This window comes from Portunus trituberculatus, chromosome 11, assembly GCF_017591435.1.
Source record: "Portunus trituberculatus isolate SZX2019 chromosome 11, ASM1759143v1, whole genome shotgun sequence".
NCBI classification, from domain to species: Eukaryota; Metazoa; Arthropoda; class Malacostraca; order Decapoda; family Portunidae; genus Portunus; species Portunus trituberculatus.
Window position 1 is genome coordinate 4,030,331 of NC_059265.1, and position 7,545 is coordinate 4,037,875.

Here is a 7,545-nt window from a genome sequence, read left to right on the forward strand (position 1 = left end):
TATACCAATACTGAAACAACTGTTACCAACTCATGCTAGCGGCAGACCTCTCGCGGCCCTACCTTCCACGGCGACTCTTGGTATGGATTGAAGGTAAGGGCGAAGGCTTTGCCTTGCTGGTCGAAGGGAAGGTCCGTGCCTTGGCCTTCGCGACTCTTGGTACGGCCCTTAGTCACTTTGTTACTGAATCATAAAAAACACACAAAGCGAGTAGATGAAGCACTGATGGAGCGATGGCGTGGGCATACACTTCATCACTTCAGGAGCCAAAATTTTAAAATATCTTGAAACACCATTAAAACACCCTAAAATAGCCTAAAATACTTGAAAGTCTTAAACACCCTTAAATAACCTTAAAATAGCCTTAAAAAACACTAAAACAGCCTTAAACACCCTTAAAATAGCATAAAACTCCTTAAACATCCTAAAATTCTTAAAACACCCTAAAATAGCCTTAAACAATCTAAAACAGCCTAAAAATACCCTGAGACAGCCTTAAAACATCCTAAAGTAGCCTTAAACACCCTCAAAGTTTTCAAACACCCTAAAACAGCCTTCAATACTCACAGTTGGCTAAGTGTGTCCCAGCTGGTGCAGATGCCATGTTCCATCCCTACATAGAGCAACTTCCTTTAGTACGGCCGGTGGTGTCTGGTGATCCTGTTGGGAGGAGGAGGTGGTGGTGGTAGTAGTAGTGGTGGTGGTTATACTAGTACTAGTGGTGGTAGTGAAATGGTGTGGTTTTGTGAGCATCTGATGTGGTAATGTTGGTTGTTTGTGGTGGTTGTGGGTGTGGTTGGACAGTGGTGGTGGTGGTGGGTGTGGTTGGACAGTGGTAGTGGTGGTGGTGGGGTGATGGTGGTGGTAATAGAAGGATTTTAAAAAGACAAATATTTTCTGGCCAAAACAAGTGAAAAAAATTGATGTTCATGAGACAAAATTGTAAGAAAAAACATGCTATCACACATCCCACACTCACCAAACACACACACACACCAGCACACACCATTCCCACACCTGCACACACCAGCAAATCATAAACAACTCTTTGCAAACACTGGAAAACGTAAAAAACACACACCAAAAAAATATATAGTTTACACAACAAAAAAAACACTTACACACACACCGCACGCACCACATACACACCACACCTGCGGAAACCTTTCCCACACCCGCACACACCAGCACAGTATACAGCTTGGTGTGTGGAGGGAGATATGGAGGAAAGAAAAGCAGATAGTGGAGGGAAAAATTAGAAAAATTGTCAGGTTTTGAAGTGAGATTTAGAAAAGTACTATTTTGACTATGATAGAAGTGAGATAGGAGAGTCAAAATTGGAGGGAAGGTGGAGGAAACATGGAGGAAATAGTCTATGGAAGGAAAAGCCTGGAGGTAACCTGTGGAGGGAGATATAGAGGAAACAAGACAAACATTACCTAAACAAAAAGCACCAAAAATTACCTTAAAATATTGCATCACACAACAAAACACACACACACACACACCCAAAACAACCTCAAATCACACCTGGAAAACACCTACAATAAGTCTACCCTAGCCAACCCACACCAAAAAAAATAAACAATATACCTACATAGCTATAGCTGACATTACAAAAACTTACAAAAAATACACTTACACACCCACCACACTCACAGCACACCTGCAGACACCTCTCCCACACCCACACACACTCACCTCTCCCTCTGGAACTTGGTGAGTGGAGTATTTGTGGAGTTTTGCCGCAGAGAGGACACAGGCAGCCCGTCACCACCAGCGGCTCTCCAAGGACCAGTTGTGACATTGTGGCAAGCCATGGTGCACCTCTGGAATAGTGATAGTTGTTATAGTAGTGGTAGTAATAGTATAAATGAGGCATGACAAGGCGTAGGAAAGGAGAAAAACTGACTAAAGGCCAACACAGAAAAGGGTCTATGTGGGAGGCACTGAAGCAGGGTGATGCACACTGCCTAACACACAATAACACCAACATATCTCAGTAATTGCTTCAACTATCAAACTATCAAGCATATGGGAGTGCACAAACTACCTACAGAGGCAATATGGGGGCGTAGTAAATGAGAAAAACTGAAAATAGTTAACACAGAAATGGCCGATGTGGCAGGCAGGATGGCGGACACTGCCTAACACAATAACACCACCATATCTCAGTAACCACTTCAACTATCACACTATTACGGATATGGAAGTTGTATGGGTGCATAAGCTATCTATGGAGGCAATATGGGGCGCAACAAGGCGTAGGAGGGCAGGAATGGTAAACCTACAGAGTTTCACCACCTTGCCCTTTCTGGACGAAACTATTTTTTTCTGGTAGATTTCGGCTTGCTTTTAATTAAAATACCACTTGTTTTTGGCACAAATCAACCAATTTTTTTTTACAGCCCCGAAACATATTATGATTTCCATAAAAACAACTGGTAAATGAATTAAAACAAGCCGAAATCTACCTGAAAAAATTAGTTTCCTCCAGAAAAGAACCTAACCTAACCCAACCTAACCTAATCTAACCTAACTAAACCTAATCTAACCAAACCTAATACAACCGAACCTAACCTAACTAAACTTAACCTAACCTAACCCAACTAAACCTAATCTCAGGGGCCGTCGTGATTGGTGGAAATAATTATGCTTTTTTTTTTCATTGGCCCTAACCTAACCTAACCTATCAAAGAACAGATTCAATCAGCGTAAACAATTAAGCCCATGCTCAGACAATGGTATGTCACGGAGCCCGCCGAGCCGCCGCACACCATCAGTGTGCGGCAGGGTTTGATGCGGGAGGCGAGGCTATTGTCACGGCTGATCACCAAAACACCAAAACACGCTTAAAAAAAAAAAAAAAAAATGTGTCGCCATTCAAAAAGGTTGCATCTAGTATATATGGGGTTCAAATTACTCGTAATCAGGAGTTCTATCTCTTGAGGTGGGTAAAAAAAAAAAAAAAACACGTAGCTGATTGTGGTGAAACACTGCAGTAATACCGCAGGAATGACCACCACAAATGAGGCAACAAAAATCCGAAAGTTGCTTATTAAAGACGCACTTATTTTCAGTTTACCAGACTTTTTTTTCACCTTAATTGGCACGTCTCACTACTCTACATACTTCACCTAATAACCATGTACACTCACACACTTGGGAATAACTCACCTGCTCCACAAATGTTCAAAAGCTGTCAATGTCAACACTCCAAGCTAGCAATGACGGGTGATCTTGATCTTGATGGTACAGGTGACGCAGAATTTCTTCTGGGTCAGGCCTTTGTATCGGCAGCTCCTGTAGGGAACATAAAGAACACCAGACAACAAAGAGGGCAATCACCATCTTTCACACCACTAGTTCCTGCATCTGGCACGCCACATTCTCTCCAGGAACTCTTTCACAGCCTCAATCATCCATCCTTTCATTCGTCTCCCCACACAGTCCCAGCAGCAACACCATCCATTCCCTTCCTGTCATCTCCACTCTGTCATGCCCCAGCTCCCTCAGCACCACTGTAGTGCATCAATCACCACCACAAGATGGAGACACTCTTTGTAAGAGTTACACGCCGCCTCCTGACACTTCTAGTAAACACCCTTATCTCTCTCTCTCTCTCTCTCTCTCTCTCTCTCTCTCTCTCTCTCTCTCTCTCAGACGTCAGTTTTCTCCGGAACACGTGGATCTGTGTGTCTTGAGTCACTTCATTATATAGTGAGGGCGGCTGCGGAGGCGTATGGGCTGACTGGGGAAGCTTGGGCGTGAGCATGCATGGGCGGGACAAATATGGGCGGCAGTGGGTGTGGAGCTGTTGACGCCGCCCATAGCTTTGTGTGTGTGTGTGTGTGTGTGTGTGTGTGTGTGTGTGTGTGTGTGTTTGTGTGTATCGTCTCTCTCTCTCTCTCTCTCTCTCTCTCTCTCTCTCTCTCTCTCTCTCTCTCTCTCTCTCTCTCTCTCTCTCTCTCTCTCTCGTGTCGTCTGGTCTGGTCTGGTCTCCTTGCTGTGTCTCGTCTTGTTGACCAGCGTCTGAGGTGATATGATGCTACAATATAGTGGCATGGAAATACTAGTAGTATTGTGTAAACTGACACACTGCCGTTCATGATGGCGAAGGTGGGCAGGTGTGGGTGTTGGCGGTGCTGGTGGAGATATCTACATGCTTGTGTGTAGATAGATAGATACATAAGCTGGTAATTTGTTAGGTTCATTCATACGTAAATTGACAACAGTTCGATGGTGTATACACTGCTATAACAATAAACTTATCAATCAATCAAGTAAACATCAATGAGATTTAAAAGGCGAGTGATGAGAGTGTGGGGAACAGCGGGGGAGGGGGAGGTGGAGAGGAGACGAGCGAGGCCCCTGAGACAAGTTTGGTGTGCGTCACTGACAGGGATAAACTCTCCGTGTCAAGGCCCCATCACACCAGAGGCGGTCCTTACTACGCGCAGCAGGTTCTCAACACGTTCATAAAATTTTTGAGGACGTAGTGGAGACGTGATGGAATTGCGAAATCCCTCCACTGCTACGTATCTACCAAGCCTTTACTGCGTACGTCCCTTGATATCGCTACGATATCATTGTGTCCAATCGGGTTTAACTACGGTCATAACACGCATGTGATCAGGCTCCCGCCACGCTCACTAAGTTCCCGCCATGCTCACTGGGTTCTTACCACGTGCCCAACCAGCGCGCAATACGCTCACGTGACGCAAGCAGGAAGTGCTGCTTCCTGTCACTTCAGTTCTCGCCTCTCTTCTCTCATCAGTGGTTCTCCAGCTCTTACATCATTATATTCATTATCCTCATAACGTCATGCTGCCCAAATTAACTTCAAACTTTCCATCAGTCTGTGGTAATGACCAAACTGGAGCGACTTTTCAAGGTGGAGCTGGTGACGTAGAATATTTTCATTTGGCAACTGACCACCACCACCACCACTGACCAGACGTCCATTTCATCACCAGACACGAGACCTGGGGTGGGGGAGAGAGAGAAAATGTTGTGCTCTGATAAGATATTCTTATTTTTCCTCTTTCTTCTATTCTTTCCTGTCCTCTTTCTCACTCACTTATTCACTCACTCACTCACTCACTCTGAATCCTGTCCTCCACTACCACCACTACCACCATCAGTTCATTCCTCCACCACGGACACAAACACGTCTTGAAGGAAGGTTAGTCCGCCGCCCAGAGTCACCTTGGCTGTCTGGCCGGCCACCCTGCGTGCCGCGGGACCAGAGGAGCGGTGGAGGGCGGCGGTCGGGGTTGCGGGTGTAACACTGTGTATGAATATTGTTTGTGTTTTAATTAAGGCGTGTACACACTTGTTGCATTTCCACGTATCGGATCACCGTTGCGTAGCAGTGTTGACAGGATAGTGCTTCACCGTTGCGTGTCAAAATATGACACAAAGTTACGCAACGGGTTCCATCCGCCATTTTTCGGTATTTTGGCGTCATCTCAAAGGAATGATACACAACTCACCAACCTTCGTGTGTGTGTGTGTGTGTGTGTGTGTGTGTGTGTGTGTGTGTGTGTGTGGACAAGGAGCGTGGGATCGTCCAGTTGCATGTTCAGTGTTGTCGTGGACGGGCATGAATATTTTTTGCAATTTTGACCCCAATTGCAGACAAACTCAAAATCAGTTGTGTGTATCCTTGTCACGTTTTGATACAGTTCCGTCACATGCTGGAATTTCAAGTCAGTCAACACAGTATTGTTTCATTACACATACATAGTGTAGACACCCACCAACTCCGTCATTCATTTTTCCTTTTATTGATTTGATGTTCATGAATAAAACTAAACGTGGCCACAGACAACTGCACATTTGCACTCATATCTACGGTCAGGAACAAACTGAATGACACTGTTGCATCACTCAACGATGATACACCACGCGGATAGGCAAAAATGGGTACAATACCCTGTTGCACGGTAACGCATTATAAGGTGATACGCAACGATGAAACGATGCGTGGAAATTCAGTAAGTGTGTACACACCTTTAGAAAGTGTTGGTGGTGATGATGTCAGTGTGCTGTGTATGGTGGTGGTGGTGGTGGTGATTGTTGGTGATGGTGTGTTTGCTTGTTTTGCATCGTGAATATTGATTGATTGAGTGGCTGAAAGATTGACGGATTGATGGATAGATTGCCTGTCTAACTAATAGATTCACTGACTGACTGACATTTGGACTGACTTTCTGACTGACTGACTGACTGACTGATTAAATGAATAAAATACTAACTAAATGACTGACTATCTGGCTGACTGACTATTTGGCTAACTGACTGAATGGCGATGATGCGGGCAGATGGCGGGACTGGTGGTGGTGGTTGGTGGTGGTGGTGGTGGTGGTAGTGGTATTTATATGCTTGTGTGAAGATAGATGGATAAGCGGGTAATTTGATGGGTTGATAGATATGTAAATATGGACAGTTGGGCAAACAAACAGATAGATGGATAGGCAGGCAGATAGATGAGTCAATGAATTCGTATATAAATAACAATATAGATGTGTATGTAGATAGAAAAAAGTCTATATTCCTCTACTTAGTATCCTGTCACCCTGGTTTATTGTCAGAAATACTCGTATATCAGGCGGTAGAAATGGAGAATGAGAAAAATAGTACAGTCTGCCTTTTAAGCACCTTGTTTATTGCCTCGCGGATTTGCCAACACTCGCTGTACAACAAGATACAATTTAATATTTCCTGCTTTGACAAATAACAAAAGCTGGACACGATAACGAAGAGGAAGATGTCACAATAACCAATAAATCGACATGTGGTATTTGTATAAGCATAGCGTCTCATTAATAAGAGATTTAGTGACAGATAGTTATCATAAACATATATACATGCGTCCTGACTTCACAGATAACCTTTTGCTACGGCAGTAGTCTCTTAGCGGTGGTGGTGGTGAACACAGTTGTGGCGGTGGGCTATACTGACCCATGCACATCCACACCCAGACACACACACACACACACACACACACACACACACACACACACACACACACACACACACACACACACACACACACACAAATAAAGTGAAGTGTTGCTATATTACCGACAGTTTTCAAGGAGCACCAAGAGGCAATCAGTATGAGAAACCGTGCAAGCCTTCACCACACTGCCTAATCTTCGTCTATTAAAGGTATTTATAAGGCTATTCACTTAATGTTAGGTTTTCTTTACATATGAGAGTGAAAACAGTACGCAAATATTTTCAAGTAATGGTATAAGGAGCATAAAAGAGCAAGGCGTCTGTATTACCCTCTCATATTTGTTTCCTTCACTTACCCTCGGCCAAACATGTGTCACAAGGTAGCCACCAGTCTAACATTTCATTTAGTCTAGTCAAAATTTCTCTGTGTGGCTTAATTTTGGTTTGGTGAGATGATAAAGGCTATATATGGATGTCCCGCCGCCGGTGTTGCCTCCAGGCCGCTTCCCCCCCGACGGTCCCCTAGCCAACACCCTACACCCGCCCTCACCCACCCGTCACCAGCCTGTTGGGTCAAAT

The 7,545-nt window shown here is 44.4% G+C and overlaps 1 long non-coding RNA gene across 1 annotated transcript; it reads right to left on the reverse strand.

Moving 5' to 3' along the window:
• Window positions 1-567: 567 nt before the first annotated feature.
• On the reverse strand, window positions 568-3,326 carry LOC123502415. Its single transcript, XR_006674042.1, has 3 exons — window positions 3,178-3,326; window positions 1,702-1,829; window positions 568-660 (listed from the first exon to the last, which is right to left on the reverse strand). It is a non-coding gene; the product is annotated as an uncharacterized LOC123502415 (long non-coding RNA).
• Between the last annotated feature and the right edge of the window lie 4,219 nt (window positions 3,327-7,545).